Source organism: Rhincodon typus, chromosome 16 (genome assembly GCF_021869965.1).
Source record: "Rhincodon typus isolate 14 chromosome 16, sRhiTyp1.1, whole genome shotgun sequence".
NCBI lineage: Eukaryota > Metazoa > Chordata > Chondrichthyes > Orectolobiformes > Rhincodontidae > Rhincodon > Rhincodon typus.
The window spans coordinates 54,314,635-54,339,120 of NC_063347.1; the positions used below are offsets into that span (position 1 = coordinate 54,314,635).

At 42.1% G+C, this 24,486-nt stretch overlaps 1 protein-coding gene across 1 annotated transcript in view; it reads left to right on the forward strand.

Moving 5' to 3' along the window:
• The window catches only part of LOC109917765 (testis-expressed protein 264 homolog), a 245,692-nt gene that overhangs the window by 98,864 nt on the left and 122,342 nt on the right, over nt 1-24,486 (forward strand). The window lies entirely within an intron of this gene.

The window sequence follows — 24,486 nt, forward strand, 5'->3', positions numbered from 1 at the left end:
CCAAATTCTGCAGCGCTGAACTGGAAGCGGACTTCCATTCACAACGAGCAGCCTTCAACCATCACCCTCTGCTTCCTGCCACAATGCTAATTTTGGGTCCAATTTGCCCAATTGCCATGAAGCCCGTGCACTCTTACCTTCTTGACCAGTCTCTTATGCGGGATCTTGTTAAAAGCCTTTGCAAAATCCATGTAACCCACTAGCCATGATCTCCCCCACCAAAGCCATGCTGACTATCCCTGATTAATCCTTACTTCTCTAAATGGAAATAATTCTATCCCTCAGATTTTCTTCCAGGAGTTTCCACACCACTGATCTTAGACTTGCTAGCCTATATATCCCTGGTTTATCTCTATTGTCTTTCTTGAATAATGGTACCACATGTATTTGTCCTCCAGTTGTCTGGCTCTGGCACTCCCACACCCCTGCACCCCGCCCACCCTGTCCAGAGAGAATTTGAAAATTAATGTCCAGGTCTGTGCAATCTCCTTCCTTACCTGCCACAGCAGCTTGGGATGCAACTCATTGGGCTTTGAGAATTTATCCACTTTTAAGCACACTAATACTGCTAATACCTCCTCTATCTCAATTGGAACTTATTCAAGTTTATCACGGTTCCTTTCCCTCATTTCTGTACCTCTGTCATTCTTACCTATCATGTACACAGACGTAAAGTGCTCATTTAAAACCTTGCCTACACTTTCAATTTGCCAGTTAAGTCTCTCTTTCCCTGGTTATCCTCTTGCCCCTAAAATACTTGTAAAATGCCTTTCGATTTTCCTTTTATTTCACTTCCCTGTATTTTTTCATGGCCCCCCTCTGTTTCCCTGATTTCTATGACAAGTGATTTCCCTCCCCCCAACCCTGGTCCACACTTCCTATATACCGTTAGGGCTTCAGGTCTTCTCAGCCTTCATTATTTGCCATAACTACCGTAAGCTTTGTTGTCTCTCCCCCCCCCCCCCCCCACAATCCACCTGAGTACTTTCCTTTATATCCAGGGTTCCTATGAATTCCCACTCTTTACCTTTGCAGGAACATGTTGGCCATACGCTTTGTGTTTCCTTTTTGAAAGACTCACACTACTCCAGTATAGATTTTCCAACAAGTTGCAGCTCTGACTCCATTTTGACCAGATCCTGTTTCATCATACTAAAATTGGTCTTTCCCTGAATTCAAAACCTTTTATTTCTAGTCCATCGTTGTCCTTTCCTTGACTGCCTTAAATCTTAGAGAGTTATTTATCTTCATTCAATCACAGGATATTAGGTCACTGGCTGGCCAGCATTTATTGCCTGTACCTAGTTGGCCTTCAGAAGGTGGTGGTGAGCTGTCACCTTGAATCACTGCAGTCCATGTGCTGTATGTAGACCTACAAATGGCATTAGGGAGCAATTTCCAGGATTTTGATTGAGTAACACTGAAGAAACAGCAATAATTTTCCAAGTCTAGGTGATGAATGTTTTTGAGGGGAACTTGCAGGCGGAGGTGTTCCCATGTATCTGCTGTCCTTGTCCTTCTAGATGCAAGTGGTCATGCATTTAATGTGCTCCCAATGAGTTTTGCTGGATCTATGCAGTGCATCTTGTAGGTGATACACTGAGCATTGGAGGTGGAGGGAGTGAATGTTTGTGGATGTGGTGCCAATCAAGTTGGCTGCCTTTGTCCTGGATAGTGTCAGGCTTCTTGAGTACTGTGCAGTACCAGGCAAGTGGGGTGTATGCCATCACACTCCCGACTTGTGCCTTGTAGATGGTGGATAAGTTTTGAGGAATCAGGAGGTGAGTTACTTCCTGCAAAAATCCTAGTCCTTGACCTGCTGTTATAGCCACGTACTTACAGGTAATCCAGCTCATTTTCTGTCAAATGATAGCCTCAAAAATATTCATAGTGGGGAATTCAGTGATGGTAACACCATTGAATGTCAAGGGGCGATGGTTAGACTGTCTCTTATTTGAGATGGTTAATGCTTGGTGCTTGGTGCTTGTGCATTGTGATTGTTGTGGTCACTGTTATCAAAGTGCTCTTCCACTGACAATTATACCACTTGCCTGGCTTTGTTCCCTAAAATTAGGTCCACCACTGGCCGCCTCTGTTGTTAGACTTCAAGTGCTGGATCAAAAAGCTCTCCCAGATACATAACGAATTCCATCCCCTCTAAGCCTTTCGCACTTTGTCTATCTCAGTTAGTATCTGGCGAGTTGAAACCCCCTACTATTATTACCTTATTATTTTTACACTTCTCTGAAATTTGTTTATATTTCTGCCTTTCTATCTTTTCCTGGCTGTTTTGGGGTCTAGAGCACAGTCCAACAATGTGACTGTCTGTCTGCTTTTTTAAGTTCTACCCGTATGACCTCAATTGAGGGACCTTCTAAGATATAATCCTTCCTTATTGTAATAATTGACTCTTCTTTTACATCCTTCCCTCTCTCTCACCTCTCGATTCTACAGCCTGGAATATTGAGCTGGCAGTCCTGTCCCTCCCAAATGTCTCTGCAGTAACAATGATGGCATGTTCCCCTTTGTTAATCAGCACCTTCAACTCATTTGCCTTACTGCAAGAGTCCTTGCATTAAAATAAATGCCATCAATCACACTGAACTCCTTTGTGTCATAACTATATATGTTCTGAATGCCAGACTGACTTTCCTTTCCTTTCCTTCCACAATTGTCTGCCCCTTCGCAACAGGACCAACGTCCATGCAGTTCAGGAACAACACATCCGTCTTGTACAGGTCCCACCTTCCTCAGAGATCCAAGAATCTAAAATTCATCCTCCACCAAATCTTCAGCCTTGCGTTCATCCATCCTATCCACTTACTATATTTACTAGCATATGGCACTGGGAAGTAATCCAGAGATGATAACTCTTGAGGTCATGCTTTTCACTGCTGCCTAGTTCCATAAACTTTATTGCAGGACTTCATTCCTGTTTCTGCCCATGTCATTGGTACCAGTGTGAACCACAATCTCTGACTGTTTGCCCTCCCCCTTCAGACTGCATGTAGTTGTTAAGTGTCATCCTTGACCAGGGAGGCAGCACATTAACGTGGAGTCAAATCTGTGACTGCAGAAGCACATGTCCGTCCCCCTCACTATTGAGTCTCCTACCCAATAGCTCTTGCTGTCTGTCTGCTCCCACCTTTTGCAGCTGGGCTCTGTCTACACTCCCCAGAAGAACTGCCACTCGCCATTTTCTAGTGCAGAGAAAAACTGTTTTTATGTGGAATGCACTCTGGAGCTTTCCTGCCTGCCATCTTTCTTCTGTCTGACAATTATCCATTCCTTCCCTGACTAAACATCCTTAGGCTACAGAGTAACCCTGTCTAAAAACATGCTATCCATGTCACTCTGGATGCACTGCTGTACTTCCAGCCATTGTTCAAGCTCAAGCTGATCAAGCCAGTGGCACTTACTGCAGATGTGGTCACTCAGACTGCCAGGAGCTTCTAGGATTTCCCACATGTTGCAGGCTGTGCGACATTTGAGACTGGGCTCCTCTGTCAGACATTTGGTTTTTTAAAAAAAAAAAGCTCTTACCCTAAATTTAAGTAGAAAATAAATCAAGTTTGCAATTATAAAGAAGCTAGAATTCTTGCCTTTCCCTAATGCAGCTCCAGAATAGACAACAACTTACCTACTATGTATTGAAACTGGCACCAAGCTCTTGAAGAGGTAGAGTCATAGAGGTATACGGCACAGAAACAGACCCTTCGGCCCAACTCGTCCATGCCGACCAGGTTTCCTAAATTGAACTAGTCCCATTTGCCTGAGTTTGCCCATATCCCCCTCAACCTTTCCTTCCATGTATCCGTCCAAATTTCTTTTAAATGTTGTAATTGTACCCACCACAACCACTTCCTCTGGCAGCTCATTCCATACACACACCACCCTCTGCGGAAAAAGTTGCCCCTCAGGTTCTTTTTAAATTTTTCCCCTTTCACCTTAAATCCATGCTCTGTAGTTTTGGACTGCCCTGCATTTCTGTCTCAGTGGAATACGTAGTGTGACTGATACAGTTCAAAGGCAGCAAGTATGAGGTGATGTTACACAATAAATTGGTCCCACTGACTTGGAACTGCAATCCGGGGTATAACCGAGGGATTTAGGGAGGCTCGCTGGATATTCAAAGAAGTACCTTGGGTTAATAATGCTGGTAAAACTGGTAATCAAATTCAAGATGAGAACGAAAACGCTAGAAAAATACAGCAAGTCAGCGGCATTTATGGAGAGAAACAATGGTGAACACTTTGGGTCAATGACCCCTCACTAGAACTGAAGGGAACAAAGGAGATAGTCTGCAACAGGGTGGAGACCAAACAACAAAATACCTCATCGTGAGACAGCTGGAAGATATCAAGACAGGTGAAAGAGAGTGTAAAAGAGGTGGATTTTAATAACAATCTTAATGGCTGAGAGTAAGACTGAGCGATATGGGAGGGAATCCAGAGTTTAGGGTTGCTAGAAATGACCACCAAAAGTAGTCTGATTAAAGTATAGCTCTTAAAAACAGCAAGGAGTTTTATAAGACTGGAGGAGGTTATGGAGCAAGGGAGGAGCAAGATCCTGGGGAGATTGAGAACAGGCGTGTGAAATTGCCAGACCACCGATGTAATTTGGTGAACTTAGGATTCGTAGACAAGTGAAGTGTGGAGCAAGTCAGGATCCAGGCATCAGAAATTTGGATGAGCTGAAGCTTACAGAGGATGCAAGCTGGCTTACCGACTGGTGTGCGGTTTATTTAAGGGTAAGTTACTAATTAAACGCCTGAAATGTAACAATAAATTTGTCTTTACTCATGGCCCCAAAAAAATATAGAACAGTTTGGGTGGTGAATGCGATGATCCTTTTTAAGAAGTGATTTATTGTTCATCCTTGCCTTCTCATTACCTTTTTAAACATTTGACCTGAGAGACGTGCTCTTATGGATTGAGGTCCCAATTACTACCCATTTTTCTTGTATTTGAAAGGTGCCCTTGAGTCATCTCTATAATGTTGAGTCTCTTTCAAGATTGGTGAGTGTCTGGCTGATAATTGTTCAGTACCTCTGCTCTTTGAAGCATCATTTCTCCTAAAAGATTGTGATTAGTGATCAGTAGGAGGGAAGTGCTTTTGCTGTGGCTTGGTTTTCAGACAGGCTTATTTGATGTTCTGTGCTTAACTATGAAGTTTCCTCATTAAAGGTACCAAGGACCTTGGTTGCTTCCAAGGCTGAACATCAATCTTTTTCAGTTTAAAATGACACATGTGCCCAGAACCACCAAAGACAAGCAGCTGTTTTTTTTTCGCTGAGAACAGCTCTTGCTTTGTGTTTTCCAAATTGGGTTTACTCCACTAGGCTATTTTTCGCTTATTGTTTTGTAAACATAGGTACCCTTGAAATTGGAGGGAACTTATAGAAGCTTTGCCTTGCACAATTTGTTTTTAATTTATTCTTATCATATGGGCGACAGTGACAAGGCTGTGCTCTTGCCCATTCCGATTTATTGCATGAGTGAGTGACCCGTGAGACCATTTCAGAGGTTATAAAGACATAGTTACATCGTGTGGGTCTGGAGTCATACGCAGGTCAGGGTTTGACAGGCTCCTTTCTCTCAAGGACATTAATGATCCAACCAGAAAGCTTTCATCATCATTTTCTGGTGTCAGCCCAAAAATTACAAGATTTGTTGATTTGTTTTCACAAATTGTGGTGGTGAGATTTAAATTCTCACCTCTGGGCTGCTAATCTGATGTCATAATAAAACAGCCTGTGACTTGTTAAAGTAGGACTAAAAATATCTACCAACTTGCATATAAAATATCACAGTTCTGGTTTTTTCATCATCCTGAGAAGAGTTGATAATCAGGAAGCCAGCTGTTGATCAGCAGTGTGTAATGAGGTGAGATCCCTGCAAACACACTTGTGAAACTGCCAACTGGCTTTGCACCATTACTGGAGGATGACGTCAATATAACTGCCTGGCAGCAGAATGTATAGCAACATAGCTAAACAATAGCTCATGAAGCAGGTGAATTCTTGGTGGTGAAGTTGTGCTTTCAACACTTTTTCTTTGCTTCACAATCTCACCACAATTCACAGTCCAAAGATGTGCAGGTTAGGTGGATTGGCCGTGCTCAATTGCCTGCAGGCTGGGTAGTTTAGCCACAGGAAATGTAGAGTTGCGGGGATAGCGTGTTTGGATGGGATGCTGTTCGGCAGGTCAGTGCGGATTCAGTGGGCTGAATGGCCTGCTTCCACACTGTAGGGATTCTATGATTTAACACACCCCTCGCCACTGAAAAAAATGATAGGTAGTCTACTTCCTGGGTTGCCACAGGCACACCTGGCAAGTATGAGTCAATTCATTTGGAAAGAAAGCTTCATTACTTGTCATTTTGAGGTAATTGTCCCTTTAAAAAGGAATCGCAAATGTTGGCACAAAACTTCACAATCTATGGTGTGATCACAAGCCACATTTCATAAGTGTATTTGTACATCCTGCCTTTGCTTTCGAATTTTCCCATGTATTTGGGGCATTGAATGTTCAAATCTTAAATTTCATAAGTGAGCACAAGGCAATGCTGACTGGTTCTTCCACCAGCTGGTTTGGTATCACACTGAATTCCCTTTGCAAGGCTACTGTTAGGCTGAGATACTAAATATCCAATCTCTGGGGCTGAAACAACCAACAGTATAATATTGGACCACCCCCACTCCTGCTATATGTGCACACTCCCATTTTCACACTGATTTTTCTTTATTCGTAAGCTGTGACCCATAAGAAAATGAAAGCAGATTTGTTTTTAATGCCTAATGATGGTACATAGACATTGCTTTGCTTTTCCAATGTCTGAGTATTCTGCCTTCCATCAATATCGGTGGCCAGCTTTGCCTGCTCTCCAGGACTGGTGAGGACACACGATGGTGATGGTGTTCAAAGCGAGGTGTAAATTGTGTTACAGAGAGGTGTAAATGAAGAAGCTCCAACTGCGGTGGCAGCCTAGGATGGGACCATCTGCACTACTGTACAGAGTCCAGGCAGCTCTCTCTCTCTCTTTTTTCTTTTTCTCTCTCTCTCTTTTTCTTTCTCTCTCTCTCTTTTTCTTTCTCTCTCTCTCTTTTTCTTTCTTTTTCTCTTTTTTTTCTTTCTTTCTCTCTTTCTCTTTTTTTTCTTTCTTTCTCTCTTTCTCTTTCTCTCTTTCTTTCTCTCTTTCTTTCTCTCTTTCTTTCTCTCTTTCTTTCTCTCTTTCTTTCTCTCTTTCTTTCTCTCTTTCTTTCTCTCTTTCTTTCTCTCTTTCTCTCTTTCTCCCTTTCTCTCTTTCTTTCTCTCTCTCTTTCTTTCTCTCTTTCTCTCTTTCTTTCTCTCTTTCTCTCTTTCTTTCTTTCTTTTTTTCTTTCTCTCTCTCTCTTTCTCTTTCTCTCTCTCTTTCTCTCTTTTTTCTTTCTCTCTCTTTTTCTTTCTCTCTCTCTCTTTCTTTCTTTCTCTCTTTCTCTTTCTTTCTTTCTTTCTTTCTTTCTCTCTCTCTCTTTCTTTCTCTCTCTCTCTTTCTTTCTTTCTCTCTTTCTCTTTCTTTCTTTCTTTCTTTCTTTCTCTCTTTCTCTTTCTTTCTTTCTTTCTTTCTCTCTTTCTTTCTTTCTTTCTCTCTTTCTTTCTTTCTTTCTTTCTCTCTTTCTTTCTCTCTTTCTTTCTCTCTTTCTTTCTTTCTTTCTTTCTCTTTCTTTCTTTCTTTCTCTCTTTCTTTCTCTCTTTCTTTCTTTCTTTCTTTCTTTCTTTCTTTTTTTCTTTCTTTCTTTCTCTCTTTCTTTCTTTCTCTCTTTCTTTCTTTCTTTCTCTCTTTCTCTCTTTCTCTCTTTCTCTCTTTCTCTCTTTCTCTCTTTCTCTCTCTCTTTCTCTCTTTCTCTCTTTCTCTCTTTCTCTCTTTCTTTCTTTCTCTCTTTCTCTCTTTCTCTCTTTCTTTCTCTCTTTCTCTCTTTCTTTCTTTCTTTCTCTCTTTCTCTCTTTCTTTCTCTCTTTCTTTCTTTTTCTCTCTTTCTTTCTTTTTTTCTCTCTTTCTTTTTCTCTCTTTCTTTCTTTTTTTCTCTTTCTTTCTTTTTTTCTCTCTTTCTTTCTTTTTTTCTCTCTTTCTTTCTTTCTTTCTTTCTCTCTTTCTTTCTTTCTTTCTCTCTTTCTTTCTTTCTCTCTTTCTCTCTTTCTTTCTTTCTCTCTCCTCATACACACACTCTCACACACCTACACCTACACCTACCTAGGGGCTCATTCTTAAGAGCACATTTCTGCTATCAGCTTCTTCCAACTTCTCCAAATCAGGATTCTCACTTGTACCTTGTTAGCAGTAAGGCCCATGCTTTCAAGGAGGACCTTGTTATTATCAGCCCATCTCGTCAGGGAGGAGAGTGTCTAAAACTGAAAGTTTCAATTAGATCCCCATAAGACATAGGAGCAGAACTTAGGCTATTCAGCCCACCGAGTCTGCTGCGCCATTCAATCGTGGCCAATAAGTTCCTCAACCCCCATTCTCCTGCTTTCTCCCCATAACCCTTGATAATCAAGAACCAATCTATCTCAGTCATAAATGTACTCAATGACCTGGCCTCCACAGTCTTCTGTGGCAGTGAATTCCATAGATTCACCACTCTCTGGATGAAGTAGTTTCTCCTTATCTCCATTCTAAAAGGTCTTCCCTTTACTCGAAGGCTGTGCCCTCTAGTCCTAGACTCTCCTACCAATAGAAGCATCTTCCCAACACCCACTGTGTCTAGGCTATTCAGTATTCGCTGTAGTACTGAAAGACCACTCGCAGCTGTTTTATCACAGCATTTCCATTTCTTTCTCCTAATTTCCCTTGTCTATGGATGATGTCACTAAAGGGCAACATGTAGATTTTGTTTAATCATTCATGTGGTGTGAGCACTCATGCCAAGGAGAACGGCAGCGTTTATTGCTCCTCTTTCGTTGCTCTTGAGAAGATAACAATGAGCTCCTGCAGCCCATGTGTTGTGGGCACTCCCTCGGTCCTGCTCTGAGCAGGATTCTGACTCAGCAATAATGAAGAAGCAGCAAAATGTTTCAAAGTGAAGTTAGTGTGCAAGTTGCAAGTGGTAGTGATTCCATGTTCTTCTGCTGCTGCTGTTCTTCCGGGCAGGAGAGATCATGAATTTGGAAATTGTTGCTGAAAGTGCTTTGGCCAGTTACTGGAGTGTGCCTTGTGGGTTACTCAAGAATATTCCATCACATTCCTTACTTCTACTTTTGTAGATGGTGGAGAGATTTGGAGAGTAAAGAGGTGAGTTACTTATTGCAGCTTTCCCAACCTCTCACCAGTTGTTGTAGCCACCATCCAGAGTGGGCTGCTGGGTGGGAATTGGCAAATTTAGATTGTTCTGCTTTCTGTAGACAGGACAAGCCTGGGAAATTTTCCATGTTGGATAGATGTCTGTGTTGTAGCTGTACTGGAACAGCTTGGCTAGGGGCACTGTTAATTCTGGAGCCAGACCTTTGCTGTGTCCATCCTGCTCAGCTGCTGCTTGATAGCACATGGAGTGAATCAGATTGTATTCAGATTGGCATCTACGATGCTGGGAACCTCAGGAGAAGGCCAAGAGGGATTATCCAACTGGTGCTTCTGATTGAAGGTGGTTTAAATCCCATGTTGCGAATTGTGCTGTCTAATACTCCTCACGGAACATGTTGGTTTTCTGGTTTGATAATAGTGGGACTTAGTGTTATACGAGGTCATGTGGTTACAGATTATGTGGCTGAGTATACTTGTGCTGTTGATAAACCACAGTACTTCATAGGCATCAAACTTTGAGATAAAACAGACAACAGCAGCTGCTGGAGACCCAGAAGCAAAAACTGCTGGAGAAATTCAGCAGGTCTGTCAGCGTCTGTTGGAAGAAAACAGTTTACATTTTGAGTCTGGTGATTCTCTTCCTCAGTGAGTAGCTAGGAAAATGGTATTTCTACTGAAGCCAAAGTCGAGGGGGTGTGTGTGTGAGGGGTTGGGGTGAAGCTGGGAGAAGGAGGGGAAGAGGTGTGGAGACGGAGCATGAAGGAGGAAAGACATGACAGGGGTAGGTAAACAAGGAGATCGTGGATAGCAAGCCAGGACAGAAGAAAAGTTGAATAAATGAGAAGGGCTAAGAGTGAGAACATGAGGTGATCTGTGCTGAATGCAATCCATATAATGTGATAATGGGCATAGGAGTACACGGGAATTGGTGACTATACTAAAAACAACCCTTGTCATGAAAGGGCTGGGTGTAGCGTGTGTAGAAAACATAGAAGGACAGAAAAAGTCTTGAAGGTTATTGACCTTGATATTGAATCTCAGATGCTGCAAGGTCCCCATGAAGAACAGCATCTCATTTTCTGCGAGCTTATGCTGAGGCTCACTGGAACGCTACAGCAGGCCCACGACAGAAATGTTGGCTAGGGAACATGGTCATGTGTTGAAGTGGCAGGCAACTACGAAATCAGTGTCATTTTTGCGGACAGTGTAGTTGTTCTGTAAGCCAGTCACCCATCTGCGCTTTGTCTCCCCAGTGTAGAGTAGACCACACTGTGAGCAGGTAAATCACTGCTTCACCTGGAAGATATGTCTGGGACCTTGAATAGTGAGGGGGAAGGAGGTAATTGGGGCAGATATTACATCTTCTGCAATTGCATAGCAAGGTGCTGTGGGGGTGTGGGGAGGTATTGGGAACGGAGGAGGAGCGGACCAGGGTGTCCCGGAGGGAATGGTCCCTGCGGAATGCTACCAAGGAAGGAAAGGGGAATAGGAATTGCCTCCTTCCCCTTCACTATTTAGCATGGTGCCCATGCTACATCCATAAAATGGAGAGTAATTGTCAGTCTAATGACAGAACCTTGTCTCCAGAAGGCCTAAATAGTGGGACTATAAGGGACGCATCTGCTTTCTATTCACCATATCCTACCCCTCATAATCTTATGCACCTCTGTTAGGTCTCCCCTCAACTTTCTCTGCTTCAAAGAAAACAACCCAAGCTTGTCCAGCATGCTCTTCATACCTAAAGTGGGCCTGGCAACATCCTAGGGAATCTCCCCTCCACCTCCTTCCTATAATGCAGAGACGAGAACTGCACACTGTGTACTCCAACTGTGGCCTAATCAAAGTTCTGTGCAGCTCCAACATGACCTCCGTGCTCTTATAATCTGTGACTCAAATGATAAAGGCAAGTCTCATGTAAGCTGCTTTAACTACCCTATTAACTAACCCTACCACCTTCAGGGATTTGTGGACAATTGCCTATGATTCCTCCATTCCTCTGAGCTTCCTGGTGTTCTGCTGTTTGTTGATTTACTCCCTTGTTGTGTTACTTCTTCAAAAGTCTATCAGCCTTGCTCTTATCGGTGTTAAATTCCACCTGCCACTTGATTTCACCAATCTGTATGTATCCTCCAGTAACCTAAGATTTTCTTCCTTACTGTCAACCAGCTAGTCAATCTTTGTGTCCTCTGAAAACTTGTTGTCATACCTCCCTACATACAGACAGTATTCAGTTAGGTAATTGAAATAAAGTGGCCTGATGCAAGTTGTAATAACCTAGGAAGCCCCCGACTTAAAAGGAGCATTGTTTATTGTTGAATGTCAAAATGGAGCTACTACTTGTGAACATAGACTAGTCCCAGGCAGGGACAAACATTTCTGGGTCTGTTTTTATCTATTTTTAATCAGCCTGTCAGAGAAGCTGGTGAAACCTGAACTGAGGGCTCCTAGCTCAGAGGTAGAGACACTACCAAATTACCCCCCCTGGGTCTGCTTTATTGCTTTTTATTTTTGGAAGCTCTATTATAAACAACAAAAACTTTTTTTTCCCCTCACCAAATCACCGTGACTGTTTTTTTTTGGTTTTAACTATTAACAATTACCAGTAAAGCACCCATGCAGCCAAATGGATATTTGCATGCAAACCCTGGGTCTGCTTTATGGTATTTTTAATCAACTTGCTCAGATGTTGTTACACACCTCTGGTCTCTTGGTCCAGAAATAGGAACACTGCCACTGTACCACAAGAGCTGCTTGGATTTGCTTTTTTAAAATAACTTTAACGGAAGTGCTATCACACACGTAATCAGTTTTTTTTTGCCCACCACAAAAGCCCCGTGCTTTTTGTTTTGGTTTTTAACTATTAACTGTCGCCAGTAAATCACCCATGTGGCAAATTGGTTCGTTACATTGCAAAGCCTGCTGGGTCTGCTTTACAAAGGACTTGAGTGATTAGTTCCAGCAAGACAGACAGTGCCGATTTACCAAGGAAACTCCTACTCAACGAGTTCTGCGAGGAGATTAATTAGTAGGGGTATCACAGAAGTGACTCAAGCTCCTCACTTTGAAGAAGATAATGTACAGATTTTTGTGATACTAGCTGACTTGTAACAGTCAGGCAACACTGCTTCTGAATGCTATAGTCCGTTCTCAGCTGGGAGAGTGTTGGACAGTGCAAATTTTAAAAAAAAACAAAATCTCAAACTATGTGACATTTCCACTGCATGCTGGGAAATTTCATTGAGTTGCGATGCCATAAAGTGAAGAGGCACACTTTGGGATCAATATATAATGTTTGTGTTTGGATTTGTGGACATTGTTTAAGCAGGAAATTCAAACTTGAGGTTACGTTTCCCATGAAATGTGCAAAAGTCAGGTGGCATCAATGAGCTGAGATACTTTAAATTCATGAAGTTACCAGGTATGACTGTAATGACACCTTTTCAAACAAAAATATCTCTTCTAGTTAAGTGAAGCATCTGGTGGGTGAAGGCTTAGATTTTAATCAAATAAATTTCTCTTCCCAGACCTAAACATAAAACTCTGGTCAGCTAATAGCTCATGACTGCAGAAGTGAAACCGATCAGTTGCACTGATGCAGTCAGATTATATAAACCATTTGAAATCTTTCACAAAACATCTTTAAACCAAGTACCTGAAGGGTGATAAGAAAGTTTCGAGGCTGCCTCTGTCAATCCTTGAGTTTGGTGTTCTGTGAAGTGTACAATGACATTAGGTTTATACCCATGCTGCACTGAATGTTATCTTCAGGAGAACGAGACATGGAGACTTAAATGTATTAAAGTCATGCATTGTTCCCTTGTGCTGGCGTGTAGAAGTAATCTAGGCTGCACAGCTGGCCCTGATGCTTTCTTTGGGGAGATACTTACTTTCTTTCATTAAATGTTTGCAAACACTGTTTCTTTCTATATGTCTCAGTACTTATGACAGGATGATTATATTTTGTGGTTTATTTCATTTCATAAACACTGTATTTTACTATAAAGAAATCCTATTAAAATCCTATGTAGATGCTTTTCTAGGAAAGTGTTACCAGCTGTAGATTAACTTAAAGAAAGCACCATGTTGGATGACAGCTGCAACTATTTTTTTTAGTGAGAATCCATTGTAGATTGCTTTCTCCTAGGAGCCCCAGCTGATAGTACTTTTTGATTCCACTAAAACTTGTCGGCCTGAACTAATAAACTGAACTTTACACCAGAACTTTATTGAACATTGCTGTTTAATAACTATCGTGTCTAAAATAATCAGCTTTAGCTAGAGTCCTCTTGTCACTCTCAACATCTGGACAATGGGATCCTGATGCAGTTCATCCTCTGGACCAAGAAAGATGTGATGCCACTTAGCCCATGGATTAGTCTTGATGTCACTCACCCTTTGGATCACAGAGTCCTGATGCTGTCTCCTCTCTGGATGGCATTAGCTCCACCCTTGACGATGTGTTGTGGTATCGTTTTTCCTGGTTTTTGAAGGTAGGATTCTCAGAGTAGATGTGGTTAAACTAGGTATCTATTTAGCAGGAGCAAACTGTGCTCCCTTGATATTACAAAAGTAATGCTAAACTTGCCTTGAACCTTTACTAATTCATACTTCAATTATTGTGTACAGTTATGGTTAGCATAATGTAAAAGGCATCAAGGCACTCCATGAAAACGGGTAATTAAAGGAAAGAAAAGGATTTGTGACATCATGGTAATGTTCCAGTCTTTAGGCAGGAAGATCTGGGATCAAGTCTCGGTGTGTCTTAATATATTCAAACAGGTTGTTTTAAAAATACTTAAAGAAGCACTTGAGAGGGAACAAAGAAAGATTTACAATGATTACACCAGAAATGTAAAGATGAGCAGGCTGGGTCTCTTCACTGACAAGGCATATGCTGAAGGGTAACCTAGTGGAGCACCATAAAATTGATAAAGTAAGTTGATAAAGTAAGCAAGAAAGAACGAAACCAGAGGCCATCAGGATAAGATATTCACCATCACCCAGAAATAAAGCAGAAAATTCAGAAGAAACGTCAAGCTTGTTGCCACAGGAAGTAGTTAAAGCTAATGGCATAGATGGTTTTAAGGGGAAGCAAAATACACAAGATGGAGAAGGGAACAGAAGGGCTTCCTTGGTGCTGTAACCAGATAAGAGAGAAGACTTTGTGGTCTTTAATGGACAGCATATTTGTACATTTTTCTGCAGGAAATATTGAGGAAGCCGTTGCATTTAAAGATCAAGGCAACCATATTCGATTGTTGTAAAAATCAAGCTGGTTTCCTACAGCCCTTTTAGAGAGGAAAATCTATCATCCTCACGTGTCCAGCTAACAAATGATATCTGTCTCCAGATCCGAAGCACAGTGGTTCACGCCTAAGTGGCCTCTGAAATGGCAAAACAAGCCAGTCAGGTGTATTTGACTACTAGAGAAATGCTTAAAAGGAATTAAACTAAATGGATTAACACCACCCTTTGCACCTTCAGTAGCACAGCCAGCTTCATTCAGTTAATATATTTAATGTGTAAGTAAAATTAATGCAGGCACGTATGCTTAATGACAGCTAGTCCCTCACATGCTAACAGGTGCACAATAAAGTAAAAGATGGTACTGCTTATACAGTGTTTAGATGGATGCTTCTACTAAAATATGAAGGCAACTGGGACAAGAATAGTTTTCTTAGTAATCCAAGATGGAGCACAGGGGAAAACTGTGGCTGTAAAAGCTGCTCCTTTTTTTTTGAGGTTTCTTCAGTGTTGGAGCTGACTTTCTCAATTTCTTGGAGCGGTAATTACCTATTTTATAAACTGTTGCATTGTTTCAGAACTTTGGGAAAAAACAGATCAAAACAACGGTACAATGAAACAAAAGAGGGAGCCAGGACCACATTAGAGGTGAAAATAAAGAAGTTGTGAACCTGGCCAGCTGCCTGTCTCTGCTGTGTCGTTTCAAGTGTCTCTGGACATCGGAGTTCCATCTAAGAAGAATAAACAAACAGTGAAATTCACAGCTTAGTATCAGGAGCTTCTCACAGCAGGGGAATGCTAAGTGTTTTCTAAGTCTATTTTCCCTGGAGCCTTGAGGGGTGACCTTTTTTATAGAGGTTTATAAAATCATGAGGGGAATGGATAGGGTGAATGGTCAACATCTTTTCCCCAGGGTAGTGGAGTCCAAAACTAGAGGGGTATAGGTTTAAGGTGAGACGGGAAAGATTTAAAAGGAACCCAAGAGGCAATGTTTTCACTCAGGGTGCGAGTATGGAATGAACTGACAGAGGAAGCGTTGGAGGCTGGTACAATCACAACATTTAAAAGGCATCCGGATAGGTATATGAATGGGTTTACCGGGATATGGGTCAAATACTTGCAAATGGAACTAGATTAATTTAGGATATCTGTTCATGGATGAGTTGGACCGAAGGGTCTGTTTCTGTGCTGTACGTCCCTATGACTCGAAGTCAAGGCCATCTTAAAAAATGAAGTTGACATCAAGGAGAAATAAATAAATAAATCTTTTTTTTAAATCCTGAGCAGCAATAGGACTTTCAGGCTGTGACTTCTTCTTTTCTCATTTTATAGAAGGTATTTGTTTGTCTTCCCTCCTCTTCTGTATGAATCCGTGCTATAAATGCTACTTCATCAAAAGCCAATAAAGGAAGTAGGCCAGACAAAGCCATTCCTCCTTTCCTTGTGTTCCCAATATGTATGGAAATAACTGGCATTCATACAGCATCTCTCCAGAAAATCATCCAAAGTAAAGGTGGCAGTGGAAAGGGCATGGGTTAGAGGCTATGGAGGGATTTTCAGGGCAAGAATTTCAAATTTAATGTGTAAATGCATAACTGGTGTAGATCAGGACCATAGCAGATGGTGAAATCTGGATTCAGTAAAAATCTGGAAAAAACAGGCTAGTCTAATGGTGTCCATACAGCATACATCCCATGACGAAGTGGACTGCAGCAAGGCTCTGGTTTTACAGAGATCACAAGATCACTAATGACTGCAATTGGAGGTTCAGCTGACTGCCTGCATGTGGTATGGACACTATTGAAAAGGGGAGAAGCAACAGGGTTGGTACTTGAAAAATTGACTGTGCCAATGTTGAATTGAGCAAACCTGTTGTGTGTTGTGCCTTCAAGGTTCACTTGAAGTTACACTCATTGGGTGTTTAGCAGGAGAGTAGTAACACCTGCAAAGTGGTGTTGCTACATGACTGGCAATATCATTTAATAAGGTGTGGTGTTATTGAATGAATTCAGATTTTTTGAACCCATGTCCCTGGAGCATTAGCTGTGCCACAGTCGCCACCTAAATCTGAAATCCACTGTCTGTGTGTGGGGTAGAGGCAGATTCAATCATGGCTTTCAGTACAGATAATTATATGAAGTGATAAAATTGTGGGGCTATGGGGAAAAAGCCTTTACAGAGAATGGGATCAGGTGAGTTTTGCTTGCAATGAGACACAACGAGCTGAATGACTTTTTAGGTGCTGGTAACCATGCGATGGTTCCATCTTCCACCACTAAGCAGATGCCAAAACTTCCAAAATGGTGAACAGAAGCGTACACTTATACCTATAAATATATGGCTGTCTTGCATATGTAATAAAGGAAACAGGAGTCTGTTTGAACCACACTGCTATATTGGTTAACCCTGAGGCAAGCAGCTGCATTTAGTATAATTTAGTATAATTCAGTCTGAAAGGTTCTTAAAGGGGCCACTGCAGGTTATCCTAAAGAAGTTTAGTTACCAATACTTTGTTGAGCCTAGGGAAGCGGAGGTTGGAGAAGCAAGCATGTTCCTTGTGACCCCCATATTAACCTAGTTGGAGCTCGCTGCCATTGTGAAATGCAAGTAGAGATTCACCTTTGCTACAATGTAAAGTCAGGTGTGGTGATTCAGTTCCTGACTCAACAGTGCAGGCATGAGAGTGAAATCAAGTTCTGTTGATGATGTTGTAGACCACAACAGGGCACTGATTTTTGACCATGCTGTGGCAGATCAGGCTGTGCAGGTAGAATACAGGATATGGGGACAGTGTCTGTGGGATTCTAACCAATAGCTGGTTGTTTCCGAAGAACGAGAGATACATTACCACTGATGCTATTAGCCCTTGACCCCTTCACACTATTTTAGATGAAGTAGCTGTTCTGTATTTGACTAGACAAAAACAAATTGCTGTTTCCCTGTAAATGCATGACATAAAATCACTTCCTCAATAGCAATGTTGTCTGAATGAGTGCCAATAAATTTTGTTTGCCTGAACAGACTTGCTTGGAAGCAATCAATTTATTTGAGGTTAGAGGGTTGCAAATGATGCATTATTGCATTAGGAGCTGTAATACAAGTCTTCGATTTGAAAATTGACAGATTCACATTGCTGTTGAGAACCTCTTCATCTCAATTTAGAGAAGGCTTGGAAGGTTTAAACGGAAAGCTTCTAATCCCAGAGAGTTAGCTATTTTCCGAAGAATGATGGATGACTGTTATCACTAAGCAGTAAATAAAGACAGATATCATGTCAGGTTGGGGTCACAGTAGACACCTGTTATCTACATTAGATATGTCCCCGTGCCTGTATTTGAGTACAGCAGGCTGATTATACTCCTCCTATACCCATGCTTGAGAATTTCATCTGATTTGAGGCATTCTTCACAATTCATTTCTATCTCTATCTAGAAACAACATTCTACCTGGAACACCTTTTTACAGTGGTTTTCATTGTATCTCATACGGTGATTGAAATTTGGTGTTGTACAATTGAAGGGTCATTGTGCAAAATCCCATGAGTATTTGGTGCTGTGTTTGAAAAGACATCACATTCTGGTCCGTACCGTGCGGAGAGGGCACCTCTGCACATAGTGAGTTGTCTCCTACTCTGAAGAGCTGTGGGGCTAATGTGTTCCTTGTGCATGGTGTACGTTGGGTGAAATGACATACGTTGTCCCCACCTGGCAGGATGGTATTCTGAACTTGACCAGTTCCCGTGCAAAGCATTGGATGATCTGAAGGATTCATCTCTCGTTTGCCTTGCATCGTTTTGAGGGCAAATTGTACCCTTCATCATGATCGCACCAACATAAGAAGGCAAGGAAACCTAAACTAAGGGGCCCATCTAGACCAATTGACATTTTGTCTTAGAAAATTTCAATTTCAATAAAACAGGAGTGAAGTTTTAACTAAAGCGTGGTCACCTCCAGCGCACCCACCATCCACCCTGACCAGTGATACAGCCATGGTCCAATAATACAGCTTTAACCACATCTATTAGCTGTGGCTGCAGCACTCTTAGTTCATGTACCTATTCACAGGTTATCTTTCTGTGGACAGTATGATAAAGGTTTATGATGGGTTTTTGGTTTTAGTTCTGTGAAAGTAACTTGCTTCTTAAGAGGTCAGGAAGTCATTTGGAACAGTGAACTAAAGGTGTCATTTCCAAGATGTGTTTTAAGTTCCCTGAGCAAACACCTGGAAAGTCAATTACTGAATATTTACAGAGTGGGATGTGTGTGACTGCAAAAACAGGGGTCATCAGATTTCAGAATCATGCTTCAGTTCTGAAGAGCCGTTTCATATCAGCAGAAGGCAGTCAGGTTATTTTTTTGAGAAATCCCCAGATTGTCAAACTGGGAAGATGTAATCAGGCCATCAGAACTGAAAAGAAGTCTCTAGGCTATCCAACTGGAAAGAGACTGTTGAGTAAAAAAATCTTAAAGTTAGTATAGGAGTTTGGGATTGAATGACTAAAGGATATTGCTGGGAACGAGCTGGATCCTTGTTTTTGCTGTTAAGAACTTTGTGAATTGTCTCTTACATATATAAGTAGTTTCTTTTTAATATGAATAACTATATATTGTTTTGTTGAAAGAACATTGTCAGCCTTCTGTACATATGTTCAGTGTCTAACAGTGGTAACCAAATAGCAAAAATAAAACCAGTTGTCTATCAAGCCAGGTTTCACTCTGGGATATGACTAGTTTAGTACTACCATCGGTTGGGATCATAGCAATAGTCACAAGGAGGTGAAACCCCAGTCTTTTTTTCCTTTCACAACAGTGAAAATCAAGCTGGTTGCCATCTCTGCATTCATATAAAGAGGCCATGAAAAATATTAATGTGAATAATTAGTTTGAGAGCCAACTCTCCTGTCTGGTCCTGCACAAACCCATATCTCATTCATCTATGGTATTCCATGTTGGAGCATTTAGAGTGGCCCTCCAGCAGGCACTGTTAAGATTGTGGCTTTTGACAAAACATTAGCCACACTGAATTGGACTTTCTTTTCTCCTTAACTGTATCCTCTGAAGGAGTAAGACTGACCACTTTGTATCATTTAACTCACATTATGAACGGTTCTTCTTGTAATGGACTTGTACCCAGTCTTGTCGAGGAATCTTTAATTGCCAACTTGGCACAGCTGGTATTTCTGATCACTTAAATCTGAAGGCTGTGGGTTCTAAAAGTGTACACTAACAGACAAATGTAGTACTAAAGGAATGCTGCACTGTCAAAGGCTGTCTTTAAGTTAAGATATTAAATAGAGACTGAGTCAGCCCTCCCAGGAAGCCAGAAGCAATTCTGTATTACTGTTGGAAGAGGAGTAAGGAGATCTGCTGCCATCCCGGCCCTGGTGGTGATGGGAAGGGCATCATGGCCACATCGAGGTGGGCCCAGCGGGACTCTGACCTTGGTTGGGTCCAGTGTAGAGAGTGGCGAGGTGATAGAGGAAGGATTACAGCACAGGCGTCATTGATGATGAGCTGGCTCAGGACTGATGGACACTCTGTAGGCTATATCTTTCCCTTTTTTTTCGTTATTCTTAAACTATTCAAAATGGTGTTGGATCATGGTGACAGTAGAAAAGCTTTTCACTGTATTTTGCTGGTTTTCTCATTGTACAGTACACGTTACAATAAAATCATTCATTTATTGATAGTCTTACAAGATGATAGGGCTACTCTCTTGTTAGAGAGAGATGACCGGTGGTGGTTTAACCTGAAGATCACCACACTTTGGGTGAGGGGAGAGGTTTGAGAAAGGGATTCCTTCATGATAACCTTGGCCAGCGCAGGAATTGAACTCAAGCTATTGGTGTCACTGTGGACTGCAAGCCAGCTGTACAGCCAACTGAGCTAGGACTAGATATTTTGTAAGGATATTTTTTTTTTTAAAAGTCAGTACGGTAAATTATTAAGGTAGAAACATTGGTGCAAAAACCTGGCAAGTCTAGCATCAGTGAAGAGAGAAACGGAGTTTGTTTCAGTTGGATAACCCTTCATCAGGGTGGGGTAAACCCTGTGTAGATGCAGCCTGATCAGCTGTGTATTTGCAGCATTTTCTGTTTCTGTTAAATTTGCAACATTTTGCCTTTCTCATTTTAAATTATGCTTGGGATATGCATGCCACTGACCAGCATAAGTGTCCTTGAGAAGGTAGTGGTGAGCCACCAGCTTGGGTTACTGCAATCCATGTGGAATTTATGGCATAGGTATAACCACAGTGCTGTCAAGAAGAGTTTCAAGATTTTGACCCAGTGACAATGGAGGAGCAGCAATATAGTTCTAAATCATCTTGATGTGTAGATTAGAGAGGGAACTTGTAGTGATGTTGTTCCCATGCATCTTTGTGTTATAGGTTGTAGGTTTGGACGGTATAATTGAAGGAGGCTTAGCAAGTTGCTGCAGAGCATCTTGTACATGGCACATAGTGCTGCAATCCCGTGTCGGTGATGTGGGACGTGAATATTGTGGGTAATGGATAGGGTGCCAATAAAACAGGGTGCTTTGTCCTGTATGGTGTTGAGCTTTCTTGAATGTTACTAGAGCTGCACTCATCCAGGCAGGTTAAGAAGATTCCATTACGTTCTTTTCCTGTGCCATGTAGCTTGTGGATAAGCTTTGAGAAGTCCGTAGGTGAGTTATTTGCCACAGCATCCCCAGCCTTTAGTTTGCTCTCGCAGCCACGGCATTTATTTGGCTGGTGAAATGGTTAACCTTTACACCCCCAGGATGTTGTTGATGGGGGAGTCCGTGATGATAGAGGTTAGCTATTGATCAGGAATCAACAAAGCTACAGTCCTGATCTGACTAGCGTGTTTGAGGACTGGCATACAACTGTTTGGAAGTTTGAGTGGAAAGTTTTCATTATCAGTATTTCTGTTCTATTAAGGATAAAATTCATAAGTACCAGTCACCCTGTACCTCAACCACGCTGTCCACTCTGCATTTTGTGGCAAAGTTGGGTAGAGTGCTTGGGGTTGGGAGGCAGGAAGTTAGAATTTGGTGTTTGTAAAATGCTAGGGGAGGAAAGCATTGCATGGTCCCTTTAAAAGATCATGTGCTTTTTCTATGCTCAGATTTAAAATGGATGCCTGTGAGCAGCAACTTGAAAGTTTGCAAGTACACAGAGCACCCAAATTGAAACATTCGTATCGAAAGGCCGTACAGTTAGCAGGCCAAGCAGTAGTTTTTACCAAGACAACAAGTTTTTGAATTTAGCCCATGCATTTGATCCAGACCCTTAGATACCAAAAACCAACTACGTTTAAATTTGAGAGTTTTGACCATATAGGACCAATCCTAATGTAAGAAATTGATATGTCATCAAGGGTATAAAAGAAGGGTCATTTGGGCAAAGACAGGAGAGCTAACTGCCATCTGCCAGAGTTAACAGTCCTCAGCTCTCAAGAGAGAATTGCCTGCTCTCGCAGACTCCTCTAAGTCTCAGAGAAAACACATCTAAAGAACAAAGGTACCTACAGCACAACCAGTGAATATTCCTGACACAAGAATCGACAGAGAAGGCACAGAGCATTCCAGAAGACACGTAACCTGGGTGTAATTTCGAGAGACTAAATTCTATTTTTTATGAAGGTGGTTTATTTATTGGAACAGCGTACCATTAGAACTTGTTTTATTCGGGAATAGTTAGTAGTCAGGCGTTTATTCGGTTCGTTAGTAGTTTAGTTAATTTGTTCACTGTTAGAGTTAGATAAATAAATTGCTACTTGTTGATTGTAAAGTGAGTGTCATGGATTTATTTTGTTTAACCACAAGAAGCTTCTGAAAGGCATGTTATACCACTTTTCACACTCCTTTTACAGATTATAGGGTGAGGTGCTCCCCTTTGGGTGTTTTGGTTTTAGTTCACTAAGTTGTGGGGGGGGATGGTCAACTTCCGCTTTATAACAGTTTAAATCCCTTAAATTATTCTCTCTTCACTGCCTTCATTTTGGCGTTAGCTCAAAGGAAATAAGAAAAATTGTTCCCCACGCAGTTGAAAGGTAGTAATTCCTAGATTTTGCTCTTGATGATCTGCCATTTCATCTAATTACATAGTATGTGCCAGTGTTTGTACCTTACTCAATACTCGCATGCAAAGGAGCATTTCTTTTTATTGCAAAAGATTTGCTGTTTGCAAACATACATAGTGAGAAATCAATACATTCAATTCTCTTTTACTCAGACTGACAGGATGGCGTTTGAGTTACTTAGTTGTCTTATTTCATGCCCATGACCTCTGTTTCTTGGCCCCTACTGTTTCTAAAATGTGCTGCAAGGTGGAAGTATATTGGCTATCAATGTGTTGAACTACCAAGAGCAGTGTATTGAGATTTAGCTTTGAATGGCTGGGAGGCACAATTCAACAATCAATCAAAGATGCAGATCACTACTGACCAGAATAGTAACATTGGCAGACCCTGGTCAATAGGAAGGAAAGTTCCAATAATGCATATTGTGTTTTGAAATGGATAATACATGTTGGGTTTTTCTCTTGACTGTGTACGCACCGTGAGCATTAAAGATTTGTGGGGGTTAATTCACTAACTACTGAGGTGGGCGTGAGGATTTTCGTTAACCTGGACCGTATTGAAAATGTTACAAGCAACGCATCAAATTTGTGCTCCCTGCTGTTTTAAATGATTTCTGTCTATGGCTTCGCACACCAACAGGAGACCCAGTGTTGTAAATAGCTAGTGCTACTTAAAGGCAGTCTGCACTCACTAAAGACAGGTTCATCGTGAGTACAAGTGTGAGAAGTTTTTCGGAAAGTGAATCCAGATACTTTGAACAATGGCTGAACGTGCAGAAGAGTGAGTACTACTATTTTCTGGTAATACATTGGGAGTAGAATAAAGCTCGAGATTCGAAGAAGTGTATCCACAAGAGAAGGCAGAAGGCCTTCCAGACATACAATTAAGGGTGGCTCAGTGGTTAGCACTGCAGCCTCACAGTGCCAGGGACCCAGGTTCGATTCCAGCCTTGAGCGACTGTCTGTGTGGAGTTTGCATATTCTCCCTGTGCCTAGGTTTCCTCCAGGTGCTCTGGTTACCTCCCACAGTCCAAAGATGTGCAGGCTAGGTGGATAGGCTGTGCTACATTGCCCTTAGTGTGTAGGTTAGTTGGATTAGCCACAGGAAATGCAGTGTTACAGGGATACTGGGGCGGGGCAGTGTGGCAGGGGGCGTGGTTACAGGGATACGGTGTGGTGGTTGAGCCTGGGTGGGTGCTCTCGGGACAGTTGGTGTGGACTTGTTGGGCCAAATGGCCTGTTTCCACACTGTAGTGATTCTATGATACATTAATGAACAGTAGGAGTAATAAACACAGAACCGCGGACCATCTCCAGAAGGGTCACAAGGAGGTGGAGGGCGTGGGTGGTGTCACGGACATAGGTAAGGAGTTCCTGGACCAAGGGGGAGAAAATGGAGTCCAGATAGTTGGAGATCAGTTCGGTGGGGCAGGAGCAGGCGGAGACAATGGGTCCTCATCCGCTTAGCCGAACTCGTCCTCACCCTCAACAACTTCTCTTTCAATTCCTCCCACTTCCTACAGACACCTCCTCCAGAACTTCCAATTCCCCGGTCCCCAACACCTCATCTTTACCATGGATGTCCAGTCCCTATACACCTGCATTCCCCATGCAGATGGCCTTAAGGCCCTCCGCTTCTTCCTGTCCCGCAGGCCTGACCAGTCCCCCTCCACTGACACCCTCATCCGCTTAGCTGAACTCGTCCTCACCCTCAACAACTTCTCTTTCAATTCCTCCCACTTCCTACAGACCATATCGGGCAACCACCTAGAAACCGATATTCCTTTCAAGCCCACTGACTCCCACAGCTACCTAGAATACTCCTCCTCCCACCCACCTTCCTGCAAAAATGCTATCCCCTATTCCCAATTCCTTCGCCTCCGCCGCATCTGCTCCCAG